Source organism: Pristiophorus japonicus, chromosome 23 (genome assembly GCF_044704955.1).
Source record: "Pristiophorus japonicus isolate sPriJap1 chromosome 23, sPriJap1.hap1, whole genome shotgun sequence".
Classification (NCBI taxonomy): Eukaryota; Metazoa; Chordata; class Chondrichthyes; family Pristiophoridae; genus Pristiophorus; species Pristiophorus japonicus.
This window is the reverse complement of record NC_091999.1, coordinates 58,723,615-58,735,761: the sequence shown is the minus strand read 5'-3', so window position 1 is coordinate 58,735,761 and position 12,147 is coordinate 58,723,615. Positions and strand designations below refer to the sequence as shown.

At 43.8% G+C, this 12,147-nt stretch overlaps 13 non-coding genes and 1 pseudogene across 13 annotated transcripts; 1 reads left to right on the top strand and 13 right to left on the bottom strand.

The window, feature by feature from the left end:
• The window catches only part of LOC139235565 (zinc finger protein 595-like), a 115,980-nt pseudogene that overhangs the window by 25,401 nt on the left and 78,432 nt on the right, over window positions 1-12,147 (top strand).
• Window positions 13-84, bottom strand: trnad-guc (transfer RNA aspartic acid (anticodon GUC)). The gene has a single exon. It is a non-coding gene; the product is annotated as a tRNA-Asp (tRNA).
• trnas-aga (transfer RNA serine (anticodon AGA)) lies at window positions 1,665-1,746 on the bottom strand. Its single transcript has one exon. It is a non-coding gene; the product is annotated as a tRNA-Ser (tRNA).
• trnad-guc (transfer RNA aspartic acid (anticodon GUC)) lies at window positions 1,963-2,034 on the bottom strand. Its single transcript has one exon. It is a non-coding gene; the product is annotated as a tRNA-Asp (tRNA).
• Window positions 3,614-3,695, bottom strand: trnas-aga (transfer RNA serine (anticodon AGA)). The gene has a single exon. It is a non-coding gene; the product is annotated as a tRNA-Ser (tRNA).
• On the bottom strand, window positions 3,912-3,983 carry trnad-guc (transfer RNA aspartic acid (anticodon GUC)). The gene has a single exon. It is a non-coding gene; the product is annotated as a tRNA-Asp (tRNA).
• Window positions 5,564-5,645, bottom strand: trnas-aga (transfer RNA serine (anticodon AGA)). The gene has a single exon. It is a non-coding gene; the product is annotated as a tRNA-Ser (tRNA).
• Window positions 5,862-5,933, bottom strand: trnad-guc (transfer RNA aspartic acid (anticodon GUC)). The gene has a single exon. It is a non-coding gene; the product is annotated as a tRNA-Asp (tRNA).
• trnas-aga (transfer RNA serine (anticodon AGA)) lies at window positions 7,513-7,594 on the bottom strand. Its single transcript has one exon. It is a non-coding gene; the product is annotated as a tRNA-Ser (tRNA).
• trnad-guc (transfer RNA aspartic acid (anticodon GUC)) lies at window positions 7,811-7,882 on the bottom strand. Its single transcript has one exon. It is a non-coding gene; the product is annotated as a tRNA-Asp (tRNA).
• Window positions 9,463-9,544, bottom strand: trnas-aga (transfer RNA serine (anticodon AGA)). The gene has a single exon. It is a non-coding gene; the product is annotated as a tRNA-Ser (tRNA).
• trnad-guc (transfer RNA aspartic acid (anticodon GUC)) lies at window positions 9,761-9,832 on the bottom strand. Its single transcript has one exon. It is a non-coding gene; the product is annotated as a tRNA-Asp (tRNA).
• On the bottom strand, window positions 11,413-11,494 carry trnas-aga (transfer RNA serine (anticodon AGA)). Its single transcript has one exon. It is a non-coding gene; the product is annotated as a tRNA-Ser (tRNA).
• trnad-guc (transfer RNA aspartic acid (anticodon GUC)) lies at window positions 11,711-11,782 on the bottom strand. Its single transcript has one exon. It is a non-coding gene; the product is annotated as a tRNA-Asp (tRNA).

Sequence of the window (12,147 nt, the reverse complement as noted above, 5' to 3'; positions counted from 1 at the left end):
TGAAACATCTGCCTCCCCGTCGGGGAATTGAACCCCGGTCTCCCGCGTGACAGGCGGGGATACTCACCACTATACTAACGAGGAACTGACGGATAGCTGCTCTGTCGGAGCAGGAATCGAGCTGTGAACAGAACTGGACACCATGAGAAGTCGACAGACACATTGAGAGACAGAGACAAACCGACAAACAGGGAGAGACAGACACCGAGATAGAGACAACGAGAGACAGAAAGTGTGAGACTGAGAAGGAGAGGCAGATTGGGTGAGAAAAAGACACAAACACATACAGAGACAGAGATTTGTGTGTTTGATCTATTAAGAGAGAAAGGGAAAGATTGAGAGAAAGACAATGATAAAGACAGTGACAAGGAGAGAGACAGATAGAGAGAAAGAGATAGAGACTAAAACAGAAAATGATGGAAATGATTCTCAGGTTAGAGGCAGGGGCTAACAGAGACAGGCAAAGAAATGGACAGACCGAAATGATGGGAAAGAGAGAGCCAGTCAGACAAAGAATCTGAGAGAATCCCATTGGAACAGACGTGGGCACCGTGAGAAAGAGACAGATTGAGAGACTGAGACAAACGGAGAAACAGGGACAGACAGAGTGAGTCAGACTGAGAGAGACAAAGACTCAGACATACAAACACATACACAGCTCTGTGGAGAGAGAGAGAGAGGCAGAGACCGAGCGACACAGATACATTTCACAATTTCATTTCATTATCGGTTCAGAGTGACACATAGTTACAGAAAATTGTTGATTCAACCGATGAAAATCGGACATCACTGATCAGAATGGGAGGAAATCTGTGTTAAAATAAATAGAAACCAGGAGTGGGGAAGAACCCACGGTGGAAAACCCTTTGAAGTTTAAGGCCAACGACATAACCACTCGGTTATCCTGGCCCTGTGAGAGCTTGGATTCTGTCTCTGTGACAAACTGGGCTTCAACCCCAACCCCACATACAAACACATGCACATAGTCTTTTAGTGAGCATTTACGAACATTTTGAGGAATATTGACACGAGGGCAACTCTCCTACTCTGTTTCGAGTAATGCTCTGGGACCTTTCATATCCACCCGAGGGTGCAGACGGAGCTTCAATTTAACATTTCATCCGAAAGTCAACAGCTTCAACATTGCAAAATTCCCCAAGTGCTGCACTTGAGTGTTAGCCAAGATGAAATGCTCAAGTCCAAGGAGTGCGACTTGAACACACAAACTTCTGATTCAGTCGAGAATGCTGCCACTGAACCTAAGCCGATACAAAAGTTCACAACCGTATTATTTTCCCTAAGTCTTTTTTATAAGTGCCAGGACATACTAAATTCGTATGATGATTTCCACTGACAGTTGCACATACACAGAGACAAAAATAGAGATAGACAGACACAGAGACACACATAACCAAAAATTTACACGCACCAACGGGCATGCACAGATGCCTTAGCCATCTCGAGGGATAGACAGGCTGAATCACTGTCGCAACTTTGACTGATTGTTGCGATTTTTTAAACGGATGTATCGTGAATATTGCAGATTAATAAAAATGAGAACAAATGTCAGTGTTGAAAAGTGTGGGACGTTATTCCAATTATCACATGATCAGTTTGGTAGAGAACTGGTTAAATTGTGAAATGGAATGAAAAATGCTGAGAATCGTAGTCGGCAGGATTCGAACCTGCGCGGGAAAATCCCAATGGATTTCTAGTCCATCGCCTTAACCACTCGGCCACGACTACTGTGTCGCTGGCTTTTTAAACGTTACTCCGAAAAAACTCAGTCCTCCATCTCTGTGCAGCAGACGGCCAAAGAATCCTGAAAAATTCTCCGTTTGCTAAAAATCTGGAAGAGGCAAACTCCTCTACCTGTATTTTCACAGTTCGATTTCGCTCTGGAATTTTTAACATGTATCTACCAAGAAACAGAAGTAAAAATCAACATTTTGAAACATCTGCCTCCCCGTCGGGGAATTGAACCCCGGTCTCCCGCGTGACAGGCGGGGATACTCACCACTATACTAACGAGGAACTGACGGATAGCTGCTCTGTCGGAGCAGGAATCGAGCTGTGAACAGAACTGGACACCATGAGAAGTCGACAGACACATTGAGAGACAGAGACAAACCGACAAACAGGGAGAGACAGACACCGAGATAGAGACAACGAGAGACAGAAAGTGTGAGACTGAGAAGGAGAGGCAGATTGGGTGAGAAAAAGACACAAACACATACAGAGACAGAGATTTGTGTGTTTGATCTATTAAGAGAGAAAGGGAAAGAGTGAGAGAAAGACAATGATAAAGACAGTGACAAGGAGAGAGACAGATAGAGAGAAAGAGATAGAGACTAAAACAGAAAATGATGGAAATGATTCTCAGGTTAGAGGCAGGGGCTAACAGAGACAGGCAAAGAAATGGACAGACCGAAATGATGGGAAAGAGAGAGCCAGTCAGACAAAGAATCTGAGAGAATCCCATTGGAACAGACGTGGGCACCGTGAGAAAGAGACAGATTGAGAGACTGAGACAAACGGAGAAACAGGGACAGACAGAGTGAGTCAGACTGAGAGAGACAAAGACTCAGACATACAAACACATACACAGCTCTGTGGAGAGAGAGAGAGAGGCAGAGACAGAGCGACACAGATACATTTCACAATTTCATTTCATTATCGGTTCAGAGTGACACATAGTTACAGAAAATTGTTGATTCAACCGATGAAAATCGGACATCACTTATCAGAATGGGAGGAAATCTGTGTTAAAATAAATAGAAACCAGGAGTGGGGAAGAACCCACGGTGGAAAACCCTTTGAAGTTTAAGGCCAACGACATAACCACTCGGTTATCCTGGCCCTGTGAGAGCTTGGATTCTGTCTCTGTGACAAACTGGGCTTCAACCCCAACCCCACATACAAACACATGCACATAGTCTTTTAGTGAGCATTTACGAACATTTTGAGGAATATTGACACGAGGGCAACTCTCCTACTCTGTTTCGAGTAATGCTCTGGGACCTTTCATATCCACCCGAGGGTGCAGACGGAGCTTCAATTTAACATTTCATCTGAAAGTCAACAGCTTCAACATTGCAAAATTCCCCAAGTGCTGCACTTGAGTGTTAGCCAAGATGAAATGCTCAAGTCCAAGGAGTGCGACTTGAACACACAAACTCCTGATTCAGTCGAGAATGCTGCCACTGAACCAAAGCCGATACAAAAGTTCACAACCGTATTATTTTCCCCAAGTCTTTTTTATAAGTTCCAGGACAAAACAAATTCGTATGATGATTTCCACAGACAGTTGCACATACACAGAGACAAAAATAGAGATAGACAGACACAGAGACACACATAACCAAAACTTTACACGCACCAACGGGCATGCACAGATGCCTTCGCCATCTCGAGGGATAGACAGGCTGAATCACTGTCGCAACTATGACTGATTGTTGCGATTTTTTAAACGGATGTATCGTGAATATTGCAGATTAATAAAAATGGAACAAATGTCAGTGTTGAAAGGTGTGGGACGTTATTCCAATTATCACATGATCAGTTTGGTAGAGAACTGGTTAAATTGTGAAATGGAATGAAAAATGCTGAGAATCGTAGTCGGCAGGATTCGAACCTGCGCGGGAAAATCCCAATGGGTTTCTAGTCCATCGCCTTAACCACTCGGCCACGACTACTGTTTCGCTGGCTTTTTAAACGTTACTCAGAAAAAACTCAGTCATCCATCTCTGTGCAGCAGACGGCCAAAGAATCCTGAAAAAGTCTCCATTTGCTAAAAATCTGGAAGAGGCAAACTCCTCTACCTGAATTTTCACAGTTCGATTTCGCTCTGGAATTTTTAACATTTATCTACCAAGAAACAGAAGTAAAAATCAACATTTTGAAACATCTGCCTCCCCGTCGGGGAATTGAACCCCGGTCTCCCGCGTGACAGGCGGAGATACTCACCACTATACTAACGAGGAACTGACGGATAGCTGCTCTGTCGGAGCAGGAATCGAGCTGTGAACAGAACTGGACACCATGAGAAGTCGACAGACACATTGAGAGACAGAGACAAACCGACAAACAGGGAGAGACAGACACCGAGATAGAGACAACGAGAGACAGAAAGTGTGAGACTGAGAAGGAGAGGCAGATTGGGTGAGAAAAAGACTCAAACACATACAGAGACAGAGATTTGTGTGTTTGATCTATTAAGAGAGAAAGGGAAAGAGTGAGAAAAAGACAATGATAAAGACAGTGACAAGGAGAGAGACAGATAGAGAGAAAGAGATAGAAACAAAAACAGAAAATGATGGAAATACTTCTCAGGTTAGAGGCAGGGACTAACAGAGACAGGCAAAGAAATGGACAGACCGAAATGATGGGAAAGAGAGCGCCAGTCAGACAAAGAATCTGAGAGAATCCCATTGGAACAGACGTGGGCACCGTGAGAAAGAGACAGATTGAGAGACTGAGACAAACGGAGAAACAGGGACAGACAGAGTGAGTCAGACTGAGTGAGACAAAGACTCAGACATACAAACACATACACAGCTCTGTGGAGAGAGAGAGAGAGGCAGAGACCGAGCGACACAGATACATTTCACAATTTCATTTCATTATCGGTTCAGAGTGACACATAGTTACAGAAAATTGTTGATTCAACCGATGAAAATCGGACATCACTTATCAGAATGGGAGGAAATCTGTGTTAAAATAAATAGAAACCAGGAGTGGGGAAGAACCCACGGTGGAAAACCCTTTGAAGTTTAAGGCCAACGACATAACCACTCGGTTATCCTGGCCCTGTGAGAGCTTGGATTCTGTCTCTGTGACAAACTGGGCTTCAACCCCAACCCCACATACAAACACATGCACATAGTCTTTTAGTGAGCATTTACGAACATTTTGAGGAATATTGACACGAGGGCAACTCTCCTACTCTGTTTCGAGTAATGCTCTGGGACCTTTCATATCCAGCCGAGGGTGCAGACGGAGCTTCAATTTAACATTTCATCCGAAAGTCAACAGCTTCAACATTGCAAAATTCCCCAAGTGCTGCACTTGAGTGTTAGCCAAGATGAAATGCTCAAGTCCAAGGAATGCGACTTGAACACACAAACTTCTGATTCAGTCGAGAATGCTGCCACTGAACCTAAGCCGATACAAAAGTTCACAACCGTATTATTTTCCCCAAGTCTTTTTTATAAGTTCCAGGACATACTAAATTCGTATGATGATTTCCACTGACAGTTGCACATACACAGAGACAAAAATAGAGATAGACAGACACAGAGACACACATAACCAAAAATTTACACGCACCAACGGGCATGCACAGATGCCTTAGCCATCTCGAGGGATAGACAGGCTGAATCACTGTCGCAACTTTGACTGATTGTTGCGATTTTTTAAACGGATGTATCGTGAATATTGCAGATTAATAAAAATGAGAACAAATGTCAGTGTTGAAAGGTGTGGGACGTTATTCCAATTATCACATGATCAGTTTGGTAGAGAACTGGTTAAATTGTGAAATGGAATGAAAAATGCTGAGAATCGTAGTCGGCAGGATTCGAACCTGCGCGGGAAAATCCCAATGGATTTCTAGTCCATCGCCTTAACCACTCGGCCATGACTATTATGTCGCTGGCTTTTTAAACGTAACTCCGAAAAAACTCAGTCCTCCATCTCTGTGCAGCAGACGGCCAAAGAATCCTGAAAAAGTCTCCGTTTGCTAAAAATCTGGAAGAGGCAAACTCCTCTACCTGTATTTTCACAGTTCGATTTCGCTCTGGAATTTTTAACATGTATCTACCAAGAAACAGAAGTAAAAATCAACATTTTGAAACATCTGCCTCCCCGTCGGGGAATTGAACCCCGGTCTCCCGCGTGACAGGCGGGGATACTCACCACTATACTAACGAGGAACTGACGGATAGCTGCTCTGTCGGAGCAGGAATCGAGCTGTGAACAGAACTGGACACCATGAGAAGTCGACAAACACATTGAGAGACTGAGACAAACCGACAAACAGGGAGAGACAGACACCGAGATAGAGACAACGAGAGACAGAAAGTGCGAGACTGAGAAGGAGAGGCAGATTGGGTGAGAAAAAGACACAAACACATACAGAGACAGAGATTTGTGTGTTTGATCTATTAAGAGAGAAAGGGAAAGAGTGAGAGAAAGACAATGATAAAGACAGTGACAAGGAGAGAGACAGATAGAGAGAAAGAGATAGAGACTAAAACAGAAAATGATGGAAATGATTCTCAGGTTAGAGGCAGGGGCTAACAGAGACAGGCAAAGAAATGGACAGACCGAAATGATGGGAAAGAGAGAGCCAGTCAGACAAAGAATCTGAGAGAATCCCATTGGAACAGACGTGGGCACCGTGAGAAAGAGACAGATTGAGAGACTGAGACAAACGGAGAAACAGGGACAGACAGAGTGAGTCAGACTGAGAGAGACAAAGACTCAGACATACAAACACATACACAGCTCTGTGGAGAGAGAGAGAGAGGCAGAGACCGAGCGACACAGATACATTTCACAATTTCATTTCATTATCGGTTCAGAGTGACACATAGTTACAGAAAATTGTTGATTCAACCGATGAAAATCGGACATCACTGATCAGAATGGGAGGAAATCTGTGTTAAAATAAATAGAAACCAGGAGTGGGGAAGAACCCACGGTGGAAAACCCTTTGAAGTTTAAGGCCAACGACATAACCACTCGGTTACCCTGGCCCTGTGAGAGTTTGGATTCTGTCTCTGTGACAAACTGGGCTTCAACCCCAACCCCACATACAAACACATGCACATAGTCTTTTAGTGAGCATTTACGAACATTTTGAGGAATATTGACACGGGGGCAACTCTCCTACTCTGTTTCGAGTAATGCTCTGGGACCTTTCATATCCACCCGAGGGTGCAGACGGAGCTTCAATTTAACATTTCATCCGAAAGTCAACAGCTTCAACATTGCAAAATTCCCCAAGTGCTGCACTTGAGTGTTAGCCAAGATGATATGCTCAAGTCCAAGGAGTGCGACTTGAACACACAAACTCCTGATTCAGTCGAGAATGCTGCCACTGAACCAAAGCCGATACAAAAGTTCACAACCGTATTATTTTCCCCAAGTCTTTTTTATAAGTTCCAGGACAAAACAAATTCGTATGATGATTTCCACAGACAGTTGCACATACACAGAGACAAAAATAGAGATAGACAGACACAGAGACACACATAACCAAAAATTTACACGCACCAACGGGCATGCACAGATGCCTTCGCCATCTCGAGGGATAGACAGGCTGAATCACTGTCGCAACTTTGACTGATTGTTGCGATTTTTTAAACGGATGTATCGTGAATATTGCAGATTAATAAAAATGGAACAAATGTCAGTGTTGAAAGGTGTGGGACGTTATTCCAATTATCACATGATCAGTTTGGTAGAGAACTGGTTAAATTGTGAAATGGAACGAAAAATGCTGAGAATCGTAGTCGGCAGGATTCGAACCTGCGCGGGAAAATCCCAATGGGTTTCTAGTCCATCGCCTTAACCACTCGGCCACGACTACTGTGTCGCTGGCTTTTTAAACGTTACTCAGAAAAAACTCAGTCATCCATCTCTGTGCAGCAGACGGCCAAAGAATCCTGAAAAAGTCTCCATTTGCTAAAAATCTGGAAGAGGCAATCTCCTCTACCTGAATTTTCACAGTTCGATTTCGCTCTGGAATTTTTAACATTTATCTACCAAGAAACAGAAGTAAAAATCAACATTTTGAAACATCTGCCTCCCCGTCGGGGAATTGAACCCCGGTCTCCCGCGTGACAGGCGGAGATACTCACCACTATACTAACGAGGAACTGACGGATAGCTGCTCTGTCGGAGCAGGAATCGAGCTGTGAACAGAACTGGACACCATGAGAAGTCGACAGACACATTGAGAGACAGAGACAAACCGACAAACAGGGAGAGACAGACACCGAGATAGAGACAACGAGAGACAGAAAGTGTGAGACTGAGAAGGAGAGGCAGATTGGGTGAGAAAAAGACTCAAACACATACAGAGACAGAGATTTGTGTGTTTGATCTATTAAGAGAGAAAGGGAAAGAGTGAGAGAAAGACAATGATAAAGACAGTGACAAGGAGAGAGACAGATAGAGAGAAAGAGATAGAAACAAAAACAGAAAATGATGGAAATACTTCTCAGGTTAGAGGCAGGGACTAACAGAGACAGGCAAAGAAATGGACAGACCGAAATGATGGGAAAGAGAGCGCCAGTCAGACAAAGAATCTGAGAGAATCCCATTGGAACAGACGTGGGCACCGTGAGAAAGAGACAGATTGAGAGACTGAGACAAACGGAGAAACAGGGACAGACAGAGTGAGTCAGACTGAGAGAGACAAAGACTCAGACATACAAACACATACACAGCTCTGTGGAGAGAGAGAGAGAGGCAGAGACCGAGCGACACAGATACATTTCACAATTTCATTTCATTATCGGTTCAGAGTGACACATAGTTACAGAAAATTGTTGATTCAACCGATGAAAATCGGACATCACTGATCAGAATGGGAGGAAATCTGTGTTAAAATAAATAGAAACCAGGAGTGGGGAAGAACCCACGGTGGAAAACCCTTTGAAGTTTAAGGCCAACGACATAACCACTCGGTTATCCTGGCCCTGTGAGAGCTTGGATTCTGTCTCTGTGACAAACTGTGCTTCAACCCCAACCCCACATACAAACACATGCACATAGTCTTTTAGTGAGCATTTACGAACATTTTGAGGAATATTGACACGAGGGCAACTCTCCTACCCTGTTTCGAGTAATGCTCTGGGACCTTTCATATCCACCCGAGGGTGCAGACGGAGCTTCAATTTAACATTTCATCCGAAAGTCAACAGCTTCAACATTGCAAAATTCCCCAAGTGCTGCACTTGAGTGTTAGCCAAGATGAAATGCTCAAGTCCAAGGAGTGCGACTTGAACACACAAACTCCTGATTCAGTCGAGAATGCTGCCACTGAACCAAAGCCGATACAAAAGTTCACAACCGTATTATTTTCCCCAAGTCTTTTTTATAAGTTCCAGGACATACCAAATTCGTATGATGATTTCCACACACAGTTGCACATACACAGAGACAAAAGTACAGATAGACAGACACAGAGACACACATAACCAAAAATTTACACGCACCAACGGGCATGCACAGATGCCTTAGCCATCTCGAGGGATAGACAGGCTGAATCACTGTCGCAACTTTGACTGATTGTTGCGATTTTTGAAACGGATGTATCGTGAATATTGCAGATTAATAAAAATGAGAACAAATGTCAGTGTTGAAAGGTGTGGGACGTTATTCCAATTATCACATGATCAGTTTGGTAGAGAACTGGTTAAATTGTGAAATGGAATAAAAAGTGCTGAGAATCGTAGTCGGCAGGATTCGAACCTACGCGGGAAAATCCCAATGGATTTCTAGTCCATCGCCTTAACCACTCGGCCACGACTACTGTGTCGCTGGCTTTTTAAACGTTACTCAGAAAAAACTCAGTCATCCATCTCTGTGCAGCAGACGGCCAAAGAATCCTGAAAAAGTCTCCGTTTGCTAAAAATCTGGAAGAGGCAAACTCCTCTACCTGTATTTTCACAGTTCGATTTCGCTCCGGAATTTTTAACATGTATCTACCAAGAAACAGAAGTAAAAATCAACATTTTGAAATATCTGCCTCCCCGTCGGGGAATTGAACCCCGGTCTCCCGCGTGACAGGCGGGGATACTCACCACTATACTAACGAGGAACTGGCGGATAGCTGCTCTGTCGGAGCAGGAATCGAGCTGTGAACAGAACTGGACACCATGAGAAGTCGACAGACACATTGAGAGACAGAGACAAACCGACAAACAGGGAGAGACAGACACCGAGATAGAGACAACGAGAGACAGAAAGTGCGAGACTGAGAAGGAGAGGCAGATTGGGTGAGAAAAAGACACAAACACATACAGAGACTGAGATTTGTGTGTTTGATCTATTAAGAGAGAAAGGGAAAGTGGGAGAGAAAGACAATGATAAAGACAGTGACAAGGAGAGAGACAGATAGAGAGAAAGAGATAGAGACTAAAACAGAAAATGATGCAAATGATTCTCAGGTTAGAGGCAGGGGCTAACACAGACAGGCAAAGAAATGGACAGACCGAAATGATGGGAAAGAGAGAGCCAGTCAGACAAAGAATCTGAGAGAATCCCATTGGAACAGACGTGGGCACCGTGAGAAAGAGACAGATTGAGAGACTGAGACAAACGGAGAAACAGGGACAGACAGAGTGAGTCAGACTGAGAGAGACAAAGACTCAGACATACAAACACATACACAGCTCTGTGGAGAGAGAGAGAGAGGCAGAGACCGAGCGACACAGATACATTTCACAATTTCATTTCATTATCGGTTCAGAGTGACACATAGTTACAGAAAATTGTTGATTCAACCGATGAAAATCGGACATCACTGATCAGAATGGGAGGAAATCTGTGTTAAAATAAATAGAAACCAGGAGTGGGGAAGAACCCACGGTGGAAAACCCTTTGAAGTTTAAGGCCAACGACATAACCACTCGGTTATCCTGGCCCTGTGAGAGCTTGGATTTTGTCTCTGTGACAAACTGGGCTTCAACCCCAACCCCACATACAAACACATGCACATAGTCTTTTAGTGAGCATTTACGAACATTTTGAGGAATATTGACACGAGGGCAACTCTCCTACTCTGTTTCGAGTAATGCTCTGGGACCTTTCATATCCACCCGAGGGTGCAGACGGAGCTTCAATTTAACATTTCATCCGAAAGTCAACAGCTTCAACATTGCAAAATTCCCCAAGTGCTGCACTTGAGTGTTAGCCAAGATGATATGCTCAAGTCCAAGGAGTCCGACTTGAACACACAAACTTCTGATTCTGTCGAGAATGCTGCCACTGAACCTAAGCCGATACAAAAGTTCACAACCGTATTATTTTCCCCAAGTCTTTTTTATAAGTTCCAGGACATACTAAATTCGTATGATGATTTCCACTGACAGTTGCACATACACAGAGACAAAAATAGAGATAGACAGACACAGAGACACACATAACCAAAAATTTACACGCACCAACGGGCATGCACAGATGCCTTAGCCATCTCGAGGGATAGACAGGCTGAATCACTGTCGCAACTTTGACTGATTGTTGCGATTTTTTAAACGGATGTATCGTGAATATTGCAGATTAATAAAAATGAGAACAAATGTCAGTGTTGAAAGGTGTGGGACGTTATTCCAATTATCACATGATCAGTTTGGTAGAGAACTGGTTAAATTGTGAAATGGAATGAAAAATGCTGAGAATCGTAGTCGGCAGGATTCGAACCTGCGCGGGAAAATCCCAATGGATTTCTAGTCCATCGCCTTAACCACTCGGCCACGACTACTGTGTCGCTGGCTTTTTAAACGTTACTCCGAAAAAACTCAGTCCTCCATCTCTGTGCAGCAGACGGCCAAAGAATCCTGAAAAAGTCTCCGTTTGCTAAAAATCTGGAAGAGGCAAACTCCTCTACCTGTATTTTCACAGTTCGATTTCGCTCTGGAATTTTTAACATGTATCTACCAAGAAACAGAAGTAAAAATCAACATTTTGAAACATCTGCCTCCCCGTCGGGGAATTGAACCCCGGTCTCCCGCGTGACAGGCGGGGATACTCACCACTATACTAACGAGGAACTGACGGATAGCTGCTCTGTCGGAGCAGGAATCGAGCTGTGAACAGAACTGGACACCATGAGAAGTCGACAGACACATTGAGAGACAGAGACAAACCGACAAACAGGGAGAGACAGACACCGAGATAGAGACAACGAGAGACAGAAAGTGCGAGACTGAGAAGGAGAGGCAGATTGGGTGAGAAAAAGACACAAACACATACAGAGACAGAGATTTGTGTGTTTGATCTATTAAGAGAGAAAGGGAAAGAGTGAGAGAAAGACAATGATAAAGACAGTGACAAGGAGAGAGACAGATAGAGAGAAAGAGATAGAGACTAAAACAGAAAATGATGGAAATGATTCTCAGGTTAGAGGCAGGGGCT